Consider the following 21944-nt stretch of genomic DNA (forward strand, 5'->3'; position numbering starts at 1 on the left):
TAAACCATTAACCTGCTCAAGGGTAGAGTGAGTTAAGGCACAGAGAGGGGCAGTAGTTACTCTGAGCTTCCTTTTCTCACCAGGAGAGAAGAAGCTCTCCTACAATAAGGGAGCTAACATAAGAACTACAGTGAAACTGTCTATAATCTCAATTTCAAGCACTGCTTTTGAGGCCACCACCTCCTCTCCGCCCAGCTCATTCCCTTTGATAATCTGACTTCACAGGAGAATTTGCTCTCCCCATCTCCCCACTCTCCCACCTCCATCTGTCTCTTGGTGATGTCAGCTGGGCTGTGATTTTAAATACGAATCCTGCGGTGCGTTCTAGGTGGTTTGCCAAGGGTTCCCAATGAGGTTAAATCCCAGTTGCTCACAGCAATAACCAGCTGTACAATACCTACCTTACCAGGTTTTTTCCCCTGCTCTGTCTTACTCTCCTTACTGCTTACTCTGCCTCCCTGGCATCACCTCCCAAACAAAAATTACCCAAGTCTTTGTCTCAAACTCTACTTTTGGGGGCACTCAAGTACTTAGCAATGATGCTGACGACACTGATAACATGGTGATGTAGCAAACTCTTTCATAGTTGATCCCTTCACATAGATCTAATGGAGCACATATTCAGAGGACTGTTTGTTGAGGAAAACTGATACTTGGCTCAACAGCTCCATTCCAAGATTGTTGACACACCAGCTGGCATTTAAGGGAGGTACCCAGAATCAGCCTGCTTCTTTTGTGTTGGTTCATGGGTAAAGAGATACATTTAATGTAGCTGCAATTCAGTGCACATCTTTAGGCTTAGTGGTTGAGGGACCAGCAGACTGCCTGAGACTTTTGGTTCTATGGTCAAAAATCACCACAGTCTTGGCAGACAGGACACTCAAATGGTTACTAACTCCCCAAATGTTTATCTATCGGTGAGCATACATGAAGCCTCCAGCTTACGTGTGTCTTTAACTCACTCTCTCCTCACTCGTGTTTGTCACTTCTCCAGGCCACTGATAGAACATCAATGCAGAGGCTTGAATGCCTCTTAAGGCTTGTTGGAAATTGGAAGCTGAATCTCTTATCAGCATAAGTAGCTTAGGCAACAGCTGTCTTCTATCAAGGGCATATATCACTTTCATAACTGGAGCTTTAGCTGTGTTTTTTGGTTTTTGTTTTGTTTTGTTTTAGCTGTTTAATTAAGTGTTGTGAGGACAAAATAGATGAGAGTGTCAGGAAGTGGGGTGGGAACAAATATATGAACATACTTGTAGAGGAGAGACCCAGAAGGGAGGTTTAACCTTTTCTCACTTTCCATCTCCTAAGCTTATATATATTAACAATACATAAGTGATTTGTTGAGTTCCTTCTTATAATGCCAGGTATTTGCATTATTTTATGCCCTTTGACAATCCTATGAAATAGGGAATATTATTATCTTGTTCAATAGATGAGGAATTTGAGGCTTAGGAGGTTAACTATTAAAACTTGCCAAGGCACATGGTTAATAAGTAATGAAGCCACACCGGCTCCCACCTATTCCCTGGAGAGCTTAGCTCTGAACCTTCTGCTGATACACTGCAAACTCGATTATGTGATAGGAACGGCACCCCTGGGGCTATGCAAATGGCAGCCCTTGCACTCTGCTCTATCACCCTGGGCAAACGGAAGGGTGGACTTAAACTTCAGGCTCATTCTGTTCTCTATTGCATGACCTTGGACTGTTAAGTGGTCTCTGTTATTGATGTACTAAGGCCCTTGAAGGAAAGGCAGCACCGGGAAAGGGAAGATCATTTCACACTTTTGTTGCTTCTGTTTAGTATAAGTCTGAGTTTTATAGGGCAGTGCCAGATTGATTTATATCCTTTCCTGCAATAAGAAAAAGGAAGAAATTTTTTATTTAAAAAGGAAAGATTCTTAAAGTCTGTGGGAAATGAATGGGATTTAAAAAAGGTTAGATTTTTTGTCTTTTGACATTTTCTGTTATGCTGACATTTTCTGTGGTGTTTGGTTGGGGGCACTACCTTTTCTGTTTTGCTTTATGTTTGTCTTAAACAAATCAAGTTCTTTGTTTTAAAACTATTTCTATTTTTCCTTTTCTGCTTCGTAGAAGCATGTCTCTCCAAAAAGATACCAAATCACTTTTATTTGGTTCAAGTTTAAATTATAGTTGTTGAAAAGATTTATGCTATTTTTCTTTGTTTAAAAAATTTACACTGGAAATATATGTATCCCAGAAAAGAAACGAAGGTTTCCCTGGTTTAAAGGATTTTAAGTATTTAAACTCTGAAAAAACACAATTATATGAACACTGAAGTCATGTTTATGCAACACGTGTGGTTTTGTTGATTTTGATAGGCAGGATGGATAATTTAGGCCAAAACTCACCTTGGTATAAAGAAACATCAATGTAGTATTTCACCAAGGAGCACAAGTAAAGCCATCCCAACTCAGACTGCGAGGCTAGCATGCCCCATTTCAGTGGGTTCCTGTGTTAGTAAGTTGATCTCGTGAGGACTAATTGAGTGGATAATTGCTCGACTACACAATTTTTCTGGTTTAAGAGTCAGAGAATTTCAAGAACTGAAGGGACTCTTAGCTAGTTTTGGTCTTCCCAATATAAATCAATCTTTCCTTTTTGTTGATTTTTTGTTCTCTCTTTTGAAAATGATATTCTGCATAGTACAATCGAGAAAACATCCTATGTGGTCATCCCCTTGTATAAAGCCATTGGCACCTAATTTGGTTTCCTGGTCCTGCCATAATAAAGTACTACAAGCAGGGTGGCTTCAAACAAAATGTATTCTATCATAGTTGAGGAAGCCAGAAGTCCAAAGTCAAAGTGTCACCTTGGTTGGTTCCTTCTGGAGGCTCTTAGAGAGTGTATGTTCCACACTCCTCTCTGCTTCTGGTGGTTGCCAGCAATCCTTGGTGTTCCTTGCCTTGTGGGTACGTAACTCCCATCCCTGCCTCCATTTTGACATGACTTTCTCCTCTGTGTGTGTTTTTGTCCAGTTTTTCCTTTTCTTTTGCGGTATGCGGGCCTCTCACTGTTGTGGCCTCTCCCATTGCGGAGCACAGGCTCCGGACGCGCAGGCTCAGCAGCCATGGCGCATGGGCCCAGCAGCTCCGCGGCATGTGGGATCTTCCCGGACCGGGACACGAACCAGTGTCCCCTGCATCGGCAGGCGGACTCTCAACCACTGCGCCACCAGGGAAGCCCCAGTTTTTCCTTTTCTAATAAGAATACTCATCGTTGGATTAGGACCCATGTTAGTCCATTATTTCCACGTTTTAACTTCATCACATCTGCAAAGACACCATTTCCAAATAAAGTCACATTCACAGATACTGGGATTGGGACATCACCATACCAGTTTTGGGGAAGGGGCACAATTCACCCTACACTAGCACCACGATGACATATTGGAAGTGCAAGACCACCACTCCTTGGTGAAATGTTATGTTGATGTTTCTTTATACCAGAGGAGAGTTTTGGCCTAAATTATCCATCTTGCTCAGCTTTCCATTTATTTCCTCTAAAACACTTATCAAAATATGTACATAATTTATTCTTAATCTATCTCCTAAAGGACAAGGATCTTGTCTATCTTATTTCCTTTCAAATTCCAAGCGCCAACCACAGTGCCCAGACATATAGGTGTTCAGAAAATATTTTTTGAACACAAAATCCATGGAGAACACACTCTATGTTTGATTTTTTTTTTAATTGAAGTATAGTTGATTTACAATATTAGCTTCAGGTGTACAGCATAGTGATTCAGTATTTTTGACTAGTTTGCATCTGCTAATCTCCAACTCCTAATCCTTCCCTCCCCCACCCCTCTCCCCCTTGGCAACCACAAGTCTGTTCTCTATGTCTTTGAGTCTGTTTCTGTTTTATAGTTATGTTCATTTGTGTCATATTTTAGATTCCACATATAAGTGATATCACATGGTATTTGTCTTTCTCTTTCTGACTTCGCTTAGTATGATCATCTCTAGGTCCATCCATATTGCTACAAATGGCATTATTTCATTCTTTTTTATGGCTGAGTAATATTCCAGGTTAAGAGTCCACCTGCCAATGCAAGGGACACGGGTTTGAGCCCTGGTCTGGGAGGATCCCACATGCTGTGGAGCAACTAAGCCCATGCACCACAACTACTGAGCCTGCGCTCTGGAACCTGTGAATCAGAACTGCTGTGCCTGCACGCTGCAACTGCTGAGGCCCTCACGCCTAGAACCCATGCTCCGCAACAGGAGAAGCCACCGCAATGAGGAGCCTGCTCACCGCAATGAAGAGTAACCCCCGCTGCCGCAACTAGAGAAAGCCCGTGCACAGCAGCAACCGAGACCCAACACAGCTCCCCCCCCCGCGGCAAAAAAATTCCTTAGCAGTCCCTTTCAGGAGAGTGTTAACAGTGGAGGATTTCACTATTCATTCAGGGCAATTCTTTTTTTTTTTTTTTTTTTGCCATACGCGGGCCTCTCACTGCTGTGGCCTCTCCCTCTGCGGAGCACAGGCTCCGGACGCGCAGGCTCAGCGGCCATGGCTCATGGGCCCAGCCGCTCCGCGGCATGTGGGATCCTCCCGGACCAGGGCACGAACCCGTGTCCCCTGCATCGGCAGGCAGACTCTCAACCACTGCACCACCAGGGAAGCCCCAGGGCAATTCTTAAACTCAGGACAGTTGTCACTGATGTAATGGCATTTCTATTTAAGCAACAGAAAACTTGTTTTATACAGGTTAGTGTTCCTTCATATAAAAATATATTGCAGTGCACATCAGAAAAGACTAAGTTAAAGCTTGTTTATCCAGGGTATGTTTCACAAAAATGTTTTTCTCCAGTCTGTTGCTTTAAGAAATGTCCTAATTTTTCAGCCAAAGAGGCCTCAACAAATTTCAGAATTTGCTTAGGTTATAGCTAAGCAAAGTTATAAATATAAATGTAGTTATTTGCTTAGGTTATAGTAGACTTCTAGGTTCAAAAAAATATTATTTTTTTAAAAGCAAATTTTATGTTTATTTATTCATGACCTAATTTTTTATAGACAGTATAAGGAACTATATTTAAAGACTTAAAAATAATGTCTTTTTCTAACAGAAAGCACCATACAATCATTGAAGAAAAATTTAAATATATGTATAAACAAAGTCAAAAAAATAAAACCTGCTCTAATAAAACTGTCATGAACAGGTGAGATACTTTTATCCATTTTGAGTTAAATTCAGAATAAATTCTCAGTATGTACACATTTTTAAGTATATTATACATGTTTAAAACTATTTATTGATACTTGGCTATTATGAATAAATCAAATGTAAATTTTTAAAATAAGCTGCCTAAATTGTTAAGATAAGGAGTAAAGTCAAAGCATGAAAAAAATAACCAGGGTAACTTATTCCTAAAAATATCAGCCAGGAAAAAAAGAAAATAAGCCAACTCAATTCTCTAGGCCATGTTTACTTAATTACACTACGATTATCTATAAGCTCCATAAAGGCTAAGATTTTTGTTAAGTTTATTCACTGTTTAATTCCTGTGCCCAACAATACCTGCCATATATTGATACTAAAAAACAATTTGTTGAATGAGTTAATTAGGAAAATATAATAAAACTATGGTCTGTATGCAATTTATAGCCCCCTTTGGCAGTATAAGTCTAAATAATCAAAAAAGTATTTATGCAGTAGCTTTTGTGTTTGGATCCCACAGATATCTCCCTTTAGTTTACATGTGGGGAAACCAGGGCTCATAAGTATTGGTCTCTGGTTTTTCTTGCTCTGATAGTCCAGCAAAATTAAGAACAGAACTGACCCACGCAAATAAGAAATGAGTCGCAGATGTGCTAGGATATTGATTAGCTACAGATATCTAAACTTGAGATCTATAATTTGAATATGACTTACTAGGAGGTGAATCTTGGAACAAGTTTAAAGAAACTCACTGAAGCTCTTCACATGTAATATTACACTTGGACCTGACTGTTGTGCACTCTGGGTTATTTTGCCAATTTAACTGCATTCTCATTTAGTTTCTCCATCTAGTAGCGTCTATGTTTATTTACATTTTCTGATGAGGTTGGATGAAGATAATTTTTAATAATATCTCCCCTGTGCTCAACTTCAAATGAATGTTAACCACTTGGAAAATGCCTTTTCAGAATTTGCTGAACCAAAAGTTAGCCCCAAACTTAGCAGACGATCTCTGCTAAGTTTCCGGAAGTCTGATCTTGTGCATATTCAGCCTAGCCCAATGACCCACCTTCAATCTCTATGCAGACTTCCGCCTGTCCTCCACCAGTAGAGCTCTGGTAGCTTCCCTCTAAGTGCCAACCCCTTCAGCAACTTGGAACTTCAATCTCTGCCTTCTCAATGACCGTCACTCCTCTTAGAGTCTACCTCCTTGAGCCAAGGTAGAAAAGTGACCTCTAAGCAGAATCCAGGGCTATCACGGGGCTCACCATGTGTTTTCCTCCTCGGAGAATCACAGTCCTGTGCTGCCTATTGTTCAGTCCCTGACAACGGTTACCTCATATATTTTGTCCAGTTTAATAGTTGTTTACAGCGTGAGAGGGAACGATACTTGTACCAGTTGTTCTGTCAAGTCCAGAAGCAGAAGTCCTATTTAATTCCTACTATGCTGTCTTCATTATATTCTTCTTCTTGTTTTTTTTTTGCCCTGACTTTTGCTTGATTGAATAAAATTATTTTATTACTCTTTTTTTTTGTGATTTGAAATCTACATTCTATTTCTATTACACTAATGGTCATTTTCAAAAAAAATATTTTAAAAAGTTTATTTATTTTTGGTTATGTTGGGTCTTTGTTGCTGCGTGCAGGCTTTCTCTAGTTGTGGTGAGCTGCCGGGGGCGGGGGGGGCTTCTCATCGTGGTGGCTTCTTTTGTTGCGGAACATGGGCTCTAGAGTGCAGGCTCAGTAGCTGTGGCCCACAGGCTTCAGTAGTTGTGGCTCACGGGCTCTAGAGTGCAGGCTCAGTAGTTGTGGCACACGGGCTTAGTTGCTCTGTGGCATGTGGGATCTTCCCAGACCAGGGATTGAATCCGTGTCCCCCTTCATTGGCAGGCAGATTCTTAACCACTGTGCCACCAGGGAAGCCCCCCCAAAAATATTTTTCACTAATATTTGAACCTTTAATTTTTTTTTTTTGGTACGCAGTCCTCTCACTGTTGTGGCCTCTCCTGCTGCAGAGCACAGGCTCCGGATGCGCAGGCTCAGTGGACATGGCTCACTGGCCCAGCCGCTCTGCGGCATGTGGGATCTTCCTGGACCGGGGCACGAATCCGTGTCCCCTGCATCAGCAGGCGGACTCTCAACCACTGCGCTACCAGGGAAGCCCAGGCTATTATCTTTGTAGCTTAGGGACTTTGTACTTTTTTTTTTTTTTTTAGGGAAATAGTTTCTTCGGTATTATATAGACTCTGAATTTCACTCCTCTCTTGGAGGGGTGTGTGTGTGTGTGTGTGTGTGAGTGTGTGTGTGTGTGTGGTTGTTTAAAGAATAGTTTCCTGTTGATTCTCTTGGAAGAATGAGAAAGATGATCCTCTCTTTTCTTAACACTGGTAGAGAAACCTTGGAAGATTCTAAGCCTTGGAGAGTTACCTCATTTAATCTTCAAAACCGACCTAAGAGGAAGACACTACTATTTTCTGCTTTTTACAGATGGGGAAATAGAGTTTGAAGAGATTAAGTTAATTGGTCATGTTCACATATCTAGTAAGTGAAGTATCCAGTGTTCAAATCCAGGTAGCTGATTTTAGATCCTATGTTGTTATATGCTCTGAAGAAGCCAAATATATATTGAGTATCAATATGTAGAATAAATAATACAGCCTATAGCACAGCCCCAGGGAAAAGACATCTCTAATTCCAGAACTTACCTAGAGCACTGGAATTTTATATCCCCATGAAGTAAGTACAGAGAGTGTTTTCTAGAGGCAAGGGGAGCTGGACATTCTACTTCCTGTCTTCTAAAACAACAGGAAATTCCTTCTTTCCAGTTAAAAGTATTAAGCAAGTCAAGGCCATCTATGTGCATTACATCCTGGACATGTGAAGTCTAGAAAATAAATACCTGTTGTACCAGAACAACGGCCATCTAATGTTTTTTGTCCTAGGCAACTCAAGGGAGGCTATCTCTTAAAAGACGTTTCCAAAGTACATAGTATTTTATGAAAAAAAAAGTGAAGATAAGAAATGTTGCATATTAAAATGTTTGTGACAGGTGCATTTAAAGCCTTCTGTAACCTCCTGCCTCTCAGTGTGTTTACATGACAACTCACTTGAATAAATACTTAGTCTGGAGGCTATTCTGGAAAGCAGGGGCCCCTGATACACTTGGTAACTATAGTTACAGTTGTCTCTTCTTTTCCTGGAATGTAAAATAATTTATCATCATCTCAGAAGTCATTCGGAAAGCCTTAATGAGATAAAGACTCATCTTTTCCAGGTGATATTCCTACTGTTGAGTGCTAGTCATAATTCCCTTCTCTTAACGATAAAAGAGATGTCTAGCTGTAAAGCAGAGGCAAGATGTGAATGCTAACGTCTTACAACTTGGAGAACACATCAATTAATTTAAAAACATTCTTCCTTAGGAAAATGTTTTTTCTCTCTTCATTAAAATAAAATAACTATTTAATTGATGATTATCCCAAAAGCAGCTTCCAGATAATGATTATATTGAGTATTAATTGGGTAATCCATACAAACTTGGCAAAACATGAACTGATTTTTTTTTAAATGTTTACCAAAAATCGAAACGTTCCTCCCAGTTGGAAGATGCAGACTGTAACCGAAGAGATGGGAAATTAATCTCACAGTGAATCATACCCTTAAGACCCTGATGTCTCTTGTGGGAAGAGACAAGAGAGTAATCTCCTCTACTGGTGCAGAAGTTAACGAAACTTTTCTTATCTCTCGAGTTATTTTTGAGAAGGCCTTTAGGAGGAGATTAAAAATTTTACTCCTTTTATTATACTAAAAGGCATAGCTTTAATACAATAGAAACACTTCAGTAAACATCCTTTAAAATAGGTTTGTCAATCTCTCCTATTATGGCCAAAGTGTGCTATTTTCTCCCAAAGAAAGAGAGGACTTGATATGCCAGGAAGAACTCTTCTCCAACTTCACATCCACGCCCATTGCTGGGGGCTGCGACTGGAGCCCACCTTGGGCTGGGAAGCTGATTTGTGTGGGTTTTGGATGCCATCCTCTCTTCATTCTGGTGTGAACACAGTGAATCCTAAGAAAACCACTGACAAGGACACAGGAAATACTTTGAGTGCACATTTGACTTCTTAAGCAAAAGTTTCTTATTCTGTTCTTGTTCATCACCTTCAGAATTGACTTCTTAAGGAATTCTGGGCCTTGCCGTCCCTTTAGTGGTGCCCCCAACTCCAAGCACTAGAGGGACTGCTTGAGTTTAGCAACACCTTTGAAAAATATAAATTTTTTGATGATTTGATCATTTATTTCAATTTCTTTCCCTGCTTAGAAAATATTCTTTCTCATCTTTGGCTTGACTATATTTAAATAAATTTGTTTGGTTTTATTTCCTTGGTAGGGGAGGTATAAGAAAGTGGGACTAACTTTGGAAATTTAAAATAGTATCAAATCAGTGGTTCTCAATTAAGCCAGGCCTAATACTCCTCTTTGAAAGAATATTTGGTTCCTCTGGCAACCAGCCCCCATCCTTATGTGCTATCCCAAAATCATCTCCCTAACATAAATCCAGTAGTGATAGAGGGCTTGTTATATATAACAAGACACCCATTTCACCTTTATGACTCTAAAGTGCTTCCAGAAACTGAGGACAAGAGACCAAATATTATAACAAAAGATGCTGCCATTGTTCTTGTCACTCACTCAGGAAATTCCAAAGGTTTGGGGAGCTGTGAGCCAGGAACCATGGAGGAAGACAAAATACATATGAGAAATATATTTTGGTCATCTGAATGGCCAAATATATATGTGAAAAACCAAACTCTGCACACCAAGTAAAACAAAGCCAAAGATGAGTTTATGGCAAGGGTTTTGACCGACAAGCTGGGAAACTCAAGGCTATGGGAGCAGTGAGTTCCCAGCTGTTTACAGGCTAAAGGGTTTTTATGGGGTAAATGCGGAAATTATTTGTCTTTTTCAGCTGACCGGTTGCATGATGGTCTTCTTTCTTTTTGAATCAGGGTAGCTGACTTAGGGGAACAAAAAAGTCCAGAGGTGGTGTGAACTGACTTTTGACCTTGGCACATTGCTGGTGTCCTCTGCTGATTTCTGAGAAGAGCTGTACAATCTCCCAACTGATACTAGGTAAGGTTAACCTTTGCTTTTCTTTAATGCACCTGTGTCGCCAGCTCCTTTTTGTCCCCAACATAAGTGACTCCACTTCAGTTTTGGTTCTACATACATTTCTTATAGATCACAGTATCATTCTCAGCAAAGTGATATGTCATAATAATATCACCCCGCTCTCTGCAATGGGAATGGGAAAGTGGAAATTTGGTGGGTAGTGGTGGAGGTGTGGTGGTAGTTATGTGGGATTCTGCCAAAATGGTGTCTATCATCAAGTCTTTCGAGAAGCATTGATCCTGTTGGTTGTAAGTTCTCTATTCTTCAAATGTGGGCCACGTGTGCCCAGCATAAGCTTTAGTAGCCAACTCCTGGAAAACACGATCTTGGGTAGCATCTGACACCATCCTGTTCATATTTGTATGTCCAAGTAACACTTTGAGGGTGTAATGATTATTAGTGAGCTTTAAGTAACATTTCTTCAAGTTATTTAAATTGCATTAGTAGCTTTGTTTGTTTGTTTAGATCTCATTAGTAGCTAGTTCATTTAATTAACTGCAATTTTCCAGGATGGTCTTTTGGTAGCTTATGTGTAAGGAAATATGAAATTTCCCTAAAGTATTATAAATAAATTCATCTCTTTCATCATTAATGTATGACGTTTAATGTTAACTGGGTAGCTAATAAAAGTCTTAGCGTAGACTCATAAAAATAAGTAGAGGGCTTCCCTGGTGGCGCAGTGGTTGAGTCCGCCTGCCGATGCAGGGGACACGGGTTTGTGCCCTGGTCCGGGAAGATCCCACATGCCGCGGAGCGGCTGGGCCCGTGAGCCATGGCCGCTGGGCCTGCGCGTCAGGAGCCTGTGCTCCGCAATGGGAGAGGCCACAACAGTGAGAGGCCCGCGTACCACAAAAAAAAAAAAAAAAAAAAGAGATTAAAAAAAGAGACTTGTAGGAAAAGATTAAAGGATCATTCAGGGAAACCGAGAACCGTCTTGCTGGTAATCTTCATTTAGCTGATAATAAAAAGTAAGGAGAATAGAGTTATCGTTCTTCATAAAGAATGGAAGGGAGAGTGAATAAAGTTATTTGTAACACTTGAATGGGTTAGAAATTCCAGCCAGTTGGAAAATATTAAGGATTGCTTTGGAAATTAAAGTAATAGTTTGGAATTGTTCTCTGGATTAAGACAGGATAATTTCCTCATTTGTTTGCTGTGCTCTGAGATGGGTTCACTGAAGCACGTGGACAAATTTGATAGCTTTAACAAAGTTCCATCAAGGTTTAAATGTTAGAAACCTTCTGTCATTCTTAGAACGGCCTCTGGAGGTCAGGGTTGAGGCATGGTGCATAGCTAAAATTCTTCAGTCACTGTCTGCAGTCAAAATATGGCAAACACTGATACTTTTGGTTCTCCATCTGGTTTCATTCATAACCTCTAAATTTGTTTACTCACAAAATGTAATTTAACTAACAAGCTAATATGAAACATTCTCTGTTATTGGATATTTGAATATATATTAAGTTTATACATTTAAGTAAGAGTCTATGTTATTTCTGTTAAAATAAAGAAGTTAAGGCTCTAAGAACATTTTAAAAAATCTATTTAGACCTTGAAATATGCAAGGACTTGTGAAATAACATGTATTAAGAATGAAAGGTGCCTCAACTTTAAATTAATAGGATATTTTAAGTTTTGTCACGTTCCTGAAATTTAGGATTGCAATTATTTTCTTAATTCAAAAGCATTTGAAATCTCTCCAAAACAGTTTAAAATCATTTGGAACAAGACAGAATAATTTACCATTATTATCGTACTTTAGTGTTTTTATCATGTGCGGTTCAGAGGATGGCATGCAGCCAAGAGACATCTTCTCCACAGTTCCTCCCGAGCATCCTCGGCCAGAGCTAAATGACTAGTGAAGGCCAGCAACCAGGAAAGGGGAAATTAGAGGAAGGCCCTTCTAAGACGCTCTTTACCAATTTCTGGAGCTACAGTCTTTCCTCTTCTCCAGTTATTTACTGCTTTCTTACCTTATTTATTTATTTTAAAACAATGATCCCAGATGTCCTTGAATATTTGGGGAAACTGTGAAAGGTAGTCTTTTTTTTTTTTTTGCGGTATGCAGGCCTCTCACTGTTGTGGCCTCTCCCGTTGCAGAGCACAGGCTCCGGATGCACAGGCTCAGCGGCCATGGCTCATGGGCCCAGCCGCTCCGCGGCATGTGGGATCTTCCCGGACCGGGGCACAAACCTGCGTCATCTGCATCAGCAGGCGGACTCTCAGCCACTGCGCCACCAGGGAAGCCCAAGGTAGTCTTTTTAACAACTAAATGAAATCGCTATATTTAATTATGTTTCATGTGGTATTAGTACTTGAGCTGCTTCCAAATATTATTCAGTAAAAAAGAGTATGCTCTGGTAGTTCCAAATCCCCCAGACTTTTCTGACCCCTTCAGTCCCTTCCCCCATTCCTCCCCTCACTCCCAAACTTCATTATTTACGGCTCTAATATCTTCTCTGTGAAGCCTTCTCAAATGCCATCATGTGACTTTCACCACTCCTTGCTGGATTCTCCCACTGGGCCTTGTATGCACCTCTGTTAAATCTCACTCAGTGGCATGTTTGTGAGTTCTTCCATGCTCCTAAAATTTGCAGTTACAGACAGCAAGGTGGTAGAGAATATTCAAAACATGTAAACACCAGTAGAACATAGGTGTCGGTCAATCAGAATGGAAACCAGCTTTAAATAACACTGGTGTGTTGGGCTAAATAAAAGCCCTGGAACCAGCCTATGAGCTCTTCAAGGGCAGGCTCCTGTTGCATTTGATTTGGTATTCTTAACGCCTAGCACAACACTTGGCTTACAGTTGATCGATCAATGTTTTGTGAGTGAATGAATATGAAGAAAAGTTATGCATTAATTCCAGGAAGAGCCCTGAAATCTTAGTGATGACTTCAAGATTGCCTAGCATCATTTAACCTGAGACATTAGTTTAACTTGAGGTAAAGGCATTGTCCTTCATACTAGATGATCCTAATGACACACTCCACAGGTCCTAGGCATTGAGTTGTCCCCACAGGCAAATTGCCCTGAGCCATCTGATCTCTCTCATACTTCTGTGATGTATTTTTGAGGAAGAGAATGGGTTAATTAAATTGGATCTGCGGAAGGAGAAATAGTAGACAAACCTATCTCCCAAATAAAACTAAATTTCCATGATGCCATTTAAAATATAACCTATAGCTAATTATTAAAAAGATATTAAAAGAAACATTTGGAAAACTATTACACCTCATAAGTTATTTTCACATATGGTGGGATACTATATACTTATATACTAGATAAGAGTTATTCTTCATTTAATGTTTATCTATTGTGGAAAAAGATTCTTTAGATACCATTTGGGACTGTTTAAAATGAAGAAATACATGTTCCACTTACCACAGTATAGCAATTATTCAGAGACTTTTTTCTTTAACCTAAAAGTAAAGACAGAGTACATGTCAACCTGATTTCCAGCTATCTTTGCTGTGGGTGTTTCCTTTATCCTGCAAGCTGGGATGGCTTAGTTCTGGTCCACTTTCTTTTAGCAGCTGAAACTTTCTGCTCAGCAGAGTGGTAGCTCCTTCTCTCCTACCCTGAGCAGGTGCATATACCCCCCAAATACACGTCGAACTGAGTAGATTCAACTGCTCATATTAGACTGACTCCGAGGAATGCAGAAAGTCTGGGGCCAACGCCAGTCAGTTTGAACTTAATTAGACCTACATAAAATAATTATTTACCTCTACTCAATATAGTGCTTCTAAGTGATGAAACCACGGAGGATTAAAGGGCATGAGTTGTGTACATCAGTGCAAGTTAAAATGGAAAGAAGGATGGGGCCATAGAAAGCTCTAAATCGACAGGGATGCTCCCAGTTTACTCCTGGGAGACAGTGTGATGGCAGGCAAATCCTGAAACTTCTCGCAAACCTTTTTATCTTCAGAAATATTAAGCATTTGTCTTAATCACCACTAAAGTATCATCGCCTCCAATTTTCTACAGTTTTTAAAAAGGCAACTGGCCATAGGTTTTGGTAGTTGTGAGTAAGTGGGTTATGAAATAAGCATGTTCTGCCTGCCCAAGAGCCTCAGCCTGAGCTTTTTCGCCCCAAATGCCCTAAATGTTTGTAGTGCAACAGTTCTCGCTTTATCCCACAGACAGTCCTTACCGGTCCAGAAATGGAAGCCCCATAATGTTTGGGGAGTTAGTCTCTTTCATTTACTGATCGGTTTCAGGGCACTATCCCCTTCTACAGTGATGCCTGGCACAGATTATTAAAATTTACGGGACTACAAATGTGCTTTCTTAAGACATCAGTGTAAATATTGTGAGCGATTTACTTTTCCAAAAGTGAGAACAAGGTAATAGAAATTAGTCCTAAACATGCATGCAAAAATGGTGAAAGCAATGATGCTTAAACTTAAGAAATAACATTTGCTATGGTCATGGGGCAAAGTGCCAAGTGAAAGAGAGAGACGCTTTCCAGAGCCTGAGTCTCAAAGAGTGTCTGCTTAGAGATGGGGTGATCACATATCCTGCAATTTGCAGATACTGAAACCCAATTTTCACATTTTAGTCATAGGTAAGTAAGATCTGAAAGATTGAGTCATGCTGAAGGATTTTATTTATACACAATAATTTCAGTGTATTAATTTATAACAAAAGTAATGAGAAGTAGACTAGAATTCCATGGATCTGGTCAGTAAGTTGTCTTTCCTATAGGTAAATTTATTTACAAGATAAAATCAATACTAGAAGGCCTCTTAGTAACTATACTGTTATAGAGTTGGGAGTCATACAATCTCCTGGGACAATTAAAATAATCATTAAAACTGAGAAGTACTATCACGTATCTCCATTATAAGACTTCAGTTTTAAAGGAAAATTATCCAGTCCCTTAGACAGTGATGGAAACACACTGGTAAATTTTTACTATTAAATTTTTATATTTAGAATCAAGTTTTAGCCCTTATAGTATTGTACTTTCTCTTAAAAGATGTAGTATTTTCCAAGATCATCGTTCTCTCAAGTTAATTATATTTCAAAATGCTTTACTTTCATAAGGCACCAGAAATAGCTTGTTAAGGTTTAGGAAATATAGTTGTCTGAGCAGTCTATTTACAAGTCTTTACCTTGGAGGGTTATTTCTTAAGGAAATATCAAATCCAATCATGTTTATGCTGGTTATAGTTAGCTTTTGTTTCTTACCAATATTCTTATTGATACCTTATTTTGGATATGAAACCCTTACACAGGTTTACAGAAGTGAACTGAGATTGGTTATACCAGGCAAATAGCTTAATGTCTACATAGCAACTGAAGAATTTGTTGAAATTTTGATGTACGCAATTTAAGTGGCAACCTTAGTTTAGTCTTCCATTTTTTTCACATTTTCTTCAAGATAGGATTTTTCTACAAGACTCTTTGTCTGTTTTATATGTGTGCAGGTATACTGCGACCTCAAAGACATTGAGGTCTCAGTTTTCAATATTTACTAAGGGTCAGTAATTGTAAAATGCAGTGAAAATTTGAAGATACAGCCAAAGTAAATTTCTTTTTAATTAAGCAGATTGGGTCATACACAAAATATTGAAACATTTGAAGTGTCTAAAATGAATTGTTTTTAACTAATTTAAGCAAGGTAGCTCAGGTCATTTTTTTTTTTTTTTACTTAAAAAAAGAACTTGAACAAAGGTCAAGGTAGGTGCCTCATTACGAATATTAATTGTTTTCATTTTTTTAAGTGAAATAAAATTGATAAAGAAACTTCCTAAGATAGTTTGGTTTAGGAACCATTGTCCTTAGATACGGTCTGAGCAAGAATATAAAATAAACACTCCTTTGGAAGTGACTTTTGTGATCTTTTAAAAAATATCTACATAGCCTAACTTGATGGCTAATACTGCCAGCAAAAGCAACTCCCTGTATGTAACTGTAAACACATAATATTTGTCTGGGGGAGCCCACAGGTAAGTTTGAATTTTCCCAGGAGACAGCAGAGTACTGAGAATGGGGAAATAGGACTGGTGAGTTTTGAAAGAAAGGAATGAAAGTAAAAGATAAGCATAACTTATCTACACATAAACATCTTACAAGTTTAACTTATCTTAAACTTGAGCATACACTTATCCTACACAGTCGAGGTAGGGCTTAGGCAGTTGGACACACCAGGTGAGCAATAGGACATGGGGTGTGAAAGTACTGAAAACAAGAAAGGAGACACAGAAAAGGAATTATGTTTTCATACCTACATAGATCCACATGTCCTTATGCATTTGGGAGTTTGTCTCCTACCCATGTGGTTTAATATTGTAGGACCTCTGAAAGTCCTGGACCAAAAATATCTCTTTTGACTTTCCTCCCTAGTTGCTTGATATTCTCATTATGTTTATTCTGGGGGGATAAAAGCAAGGATGATCCTGCCTTGTCTTCTAATCAGCCTGGAAGCAGCTTGTTAACAAGAATGGTACCCTATTTCTCTGAACCTTCGCACAGTGCCTAACAGTGATGCTTACAGGTGACCTTGACATGTGAGGGAAGATGGGGCACCTTCATTTCTAGCTGTTGAGACCTCCATTCACATTGGTGTATCCAAGGGGCACCGAGGAAAAAGCACAGCCTCCTCGGTAGAGGGGCACCGAAAAGAATGGAAGGTGGGGAACCTTGAGCCACCTGGCCTGCTGTCAGTCTTGCAGCCGGAGGAAGGCTAATCATAGAAGCGTTTTGTTGATCAACCACTTTACGAGAATCTTGTGTTATCTCTCTGAAGATGCTGGAATAGGAAAAGTGGGGGCTTTAGGGGCAAAAATCCCTTAGAATTGATTCCCAGCTGTGGGATTTTGCACAAGTAACCTCTCAGCTTCAGTTTCTGATCTGTAAAATGGGATAAGACAGTAATTTCCCTGGCCTCGTGGAACCCAGTCTCCTCTCTACCTACTAGTGATTATGTCTGGCCAAGTTGACACGTGTGTCCACCTCTTTTACTCCTTCTCACCTGCCTGCCATCCCCACCCCACCTGTTCATGTGGGGCAGGGATTAGCACAGTAGAGTTTATTGTTTAGAGCTGGAAAGCTGGAAAAGCGTCTGTTTTTTCAAAAATCACGTCTACAGTCTTCGGCGCTACTAGCTGAGCTATCGAAGGGTGCTGTTATTATTTTTTTTTAAATAAAAGAAAAGTTCTGTCTACATTCTGATTTTTCTTTCAAATAATGTGAAGGTAAACGTCAACTCATGGACAAATTCCAAGTTAATGCAGCCTGATTTAAAATATTATTCTAGGTCCTTAGACTACATTTGCAAATCTCGTTCCTTATGCTGTTTTGCAATTGAGATCCGTTGGTACACATCTGAGTACAATTTTCAAGGTTCCAATTTGCAGCATTACAGTAGGGCAGAAATATTTCATTGCTGTTACTCCTTAGATTTTCTGATTATACAGGAGCTGGATTCTTGGTTGTAGAATAAGGAGTGAAGTAAAGTGGTAGGTTTTTGTTTTTTCATAATCCAGTCTCTGCATTTTGCATATTATTGCTTTTTGTAGGGTTCTTCTTGCTTCTGGTACTTTAAACTATCTTTTAAGATTTCAATTGATGTTATATATTGAGCAGATATCTTAAATTCTTTGAGCATGTTGTTCAGAGAAACCTAAAGAGAATTAGTTTTAAAAATCATTGTTTTTAGCCTTTCCAAAACTTGGTAAAGCACTTTCTCCACTTTTTTTTCTTTCCACAGTAACACTCTTGATTTCATCTTTTCAGGTCGTATGTTGCCTCATATTTATCTTAAATTCACTAGGGTAAGGCCCCGAGTACATTTGTTAAATGTCCAATTTGCCGATAACCAAGTTAATGAGTAACATTTATTATTAATTATATCAATAAAAACATCATAATCTTACAGCGCTGGTTTGAGCCTAATAGAGTAGGAGGGTTGAGGGATGAATATTCACAAGCAATTAATGGATCGCTCTTTGGAAAAAATGCTAAAAGTCATTTTAATAGCCTCTTTGCATCCTAACCAGACTTCAGTCAAATCAAACCATCTCTGGCTAGAAAAAATGTAATCGGTTTCTCAAAATTAGGTTCAATGAACTTGTCTCTGCAGAAGGTCAAGTACTATATTCTCATGAAAGAAAACTGTTCTCCATTTAATGCATCAGTTATTAAAAGGTGTTCTAGGGCTTCCCTGGTGGCACAGTGGTTGAGAGTCCGCCTGCTGATGCAGGGGACGAGGGTTCGTGCCCCGGGCCAGGAGGACCCCGCGTCCCGCGGAGCAGCTGGGCCCGTGAGCCAAAGCCGCTGAGCCTGCGCGTCCGGAGCCTGTGCTCTGCAACGGAAGAGGCCAAGACAGTAAGAGGCCCGCGTACCGCAAAAAAAAAAAAAAAAAGGTGTTCTATTTTTCTGTCTGGGTTTTTTTTTAATGACTGCATATTAAAGTAACCATCTTGCCAACATGCAAATGGTATCCTAACTGAACATGGCTTGGATGAAAGTAATGATGAAAGGGCCAGAGAGACTTATCAGCTACATTATTATGCATGAGAAATGGAAAATCACTGAGCCACCAGAATCTTCCTCTTTATAGGTTTATACGACTCATAGAAACAAGTAAACATTAAAATATGGTATTTTCTCCTTTTTTAAAAAAGACCTTCAAAGAATCTCATAGAATCTTAGATTTTGATATCTCCTTTTTGGTGCAAGAGTCAGACAATCCAGATTTTTAAAGGAATGTAAAAGAGAGGGAAAGGGAGGGAGAAAAGATGGGCTGGGGGAGGGAGAGAGAGAGAGAGAGAGAGAAGGTGAGAGAGAGAGGAAAAAAAACCCAGAGAACTATACCCTCTTTGTCGTAACAGGGAATGGAATAATGTTCATTGAAAACATCTTGCCAAGTGCCACTAGACACTTTGCACGTTTTACGGCATTTAAACTTTTGAGGTAGGTATTATCTTCAATTTAGAGTTAAAGAAACAGAGGCTTATGGTGTTCCAAACAACTTGTCCAAGACCACAAGCTACCAGTGGTGAGCCTCATATCTTATTGACTTTGAAGCCCATGATCTTTCACTGTGTCATGCTAGCCCAAGGCATGTGGTATTTAGTTTTTGGAGAGGAAACCCATTCCAATCTTACTAAAATGAAATTTTAATATACCATTATTACTTTCTAACCTAATTGAGAAGTTGATTAGGTTTTAAACAATGAAGATGAAGATTGCAGTTCCTTCATAGATATATGTTTGGTGTGTGTTTGTGTGTGCATTTATTTCTTTGACAAACTAAGCTTTGGTGTCCTACAGAAAATGGCCTCTTGTCAGCTAGAATCTGCAGACACTTTTTTTTTGCGGTACGCGGGCCTTTCACTGCTGTGGCCTCTCCTGTTGCGGAGCACAGGCTCCGGACGCACAGGCTCAGTGGCCATGGCTCACAGGCCCAGCCGCTCCGCGGCATGTGGGATCTTCCTGGACTGGGTCACGAACCCATGTCCCCTGCATCAGCAGGCGGACTCTCAACCGCTGTGCCACCAGGGAAGCCCTGCAGACACTTTTTATCTGGGCTGGTTGGAATGATTGTCTTCTGTCCCTGTTCCTCCTATTTTTGTCCATGGATAGTAGGCTACCCCTCTAAGGATAAGAGAAGCTGTAGATGACCACTATCTTTTTAAAAAATAACTAATTAATTAATTGATTGATTAATTTTAAATTGAAGTATAGATGATTTACAAAGTTGTGTTAGTTTCTGGTGTACAGAAAAGTGATTCAGTTATAGATCTATATATCTGTATCTATATCAATATATTTTTTCAGATTCTTTTCCATTATTGTTTATTACAAGACATTGAATATAGTTCCCTGTGCTATACAGTAGGATCTTGTTGTTTATCTATTTTATATATATTTATTTATATATTTATATAAATATTTATATATATATTTATATATTATCTATTATATATATTTATATATGTAATAGATATATAAAATATATCTATTTTATATATATATATATTTTTTAATATAGTAGTTTGTATCTGCTAGTTTCAGACTCCTAATTTATCCCTCCTCCCTTCCCTCTTTGGTAGCCATAAGTTTGTTTTCTGTGTCTGTGAGTTAGCTTGTTTCTCTTTTGTATATAAGTTCATTCATATCATACTTTAGATTCCACATATAAGTGATACCATATGATATTTGTCTTTCTCTGTCTGATACACACATATTGGTTGCTTCCCCATCTTGGCTATTGTAAATAGTGCTGCTATGAACATTAGGGTGCATGTGTCTTTTTGAATTAGAGAGTTTTCTCCGGATATATGATTAAGGCCACTATCTTACCCAAAGTTTCTACTGGTGAAGACAGAAGGTCTCCAGTGAGATGAGCTGAGCCCAGCTCAGAGGATAGTGCGCTGGTCCAAAGGTTCTAGGAAAAAGAGATGCCCGACGTGGTCTAGTTGGTGGCATCTGGGCCCTGAGACTTAAATTAAGCTATAACTGACGCACCATAAAATTAACTTTTTTAAAGTTTACAATTTAGTGGCATTTAATATATTCATAAGGTTGTGGAACCATCATCACTATTGAATTCCAGAACATTTTCATCACCCGCAAAAGAAACCCTATTATTCATTAGCAATCACTCCTCATTTCCCTCTCCTCCTCCCTCCCAGTCCCTTGCAACCAGGATTCTACTTTCAGTCTCTACAGATTTGCCTATTCAGCTACATTTTATATGCGATTACAAGACAACACACTTGATGGCATTTGCTGTTACTCTCATATGGGACGCTGAGCAGTGCAGTAGGTGGTTTCCCAGGATGTTCAGTGAGGGATCCAGTGGTTTCCTCACACCCCTTTCGAAATCTCCAGCCTCACTTCTGCTTTCTCCCCTACACCGACAACCACCCATTACCAGATTCTATAGATTTTAACCAGCCATTGCAACATCCTCCCTCCTCTCTGCTTCATCGCTGGATCCCCTGCCACTCTTAGAGCCTCATCAGCGTGGATAGTGGTTATGATGACTGCACTGCAGTCGCTTCTCTCCTGGTCTCCCTGCCTCCCGTCTTGCCCCACTTCATTATCCTCTATGGTGCTGCCAAGCGGTCTTCTAATAATCTAAATCTGTTTATATCCCACCCCTCGTCCTAAAATTCTTGAATATCTCTCCACAGTTTTCAGAATGAAGTTCAAACCACACTAGTTCCTCCAGTTTGCTCTTAGGCTCACCTTGCACGCTTGCCTGCACCCATACCGAATGGGTGCCCCAGAATGTGTCACCCAGCTTCAGGTTTGCTGTCCCTGCACTTGCCTTTACACTGTCTGGAGCATTGTCTCCTGCTGTATGCTTCTATTGATCCTATATTCTACCCTCCCTTGTCTAGAATGTGGGCCCTTTGTGGACGGAGACTGTGTTCATCTCTACACCAAGCACTCTCTCTGTTCCTCTGCTGCACACTTCACACACTTTCCTCACTTTTCCATAATGTCAGTGCTATTCTCAGTGTCTTCAACTGTATTGTAAATGTACTGAAAGCACAGATTTATAATCCATAGCTGCTAGTATAGTACCTGAGTCCATAGTTAATAGCTGTCAAATGGAAAGGG

This window comes from Neophocaena asiaeorientalis, unplaced genomic scaffold (genome assembly GCF_003031525.2).
Source record: "Neophocaena asiaeorientalis asiaeorientalis breed wild unplaced genomic scaffold, Neophocaena_asiaeorientalis_V1.1 scaffold116, whole genome shotgun sequence".
Lineage (NCBI taxonomy): Eukaryota > Metazoa > Chordata > Mammalia > Artiodactyla > Phocoenidae > Neophocaena > Neophocaena asiaeorientalis.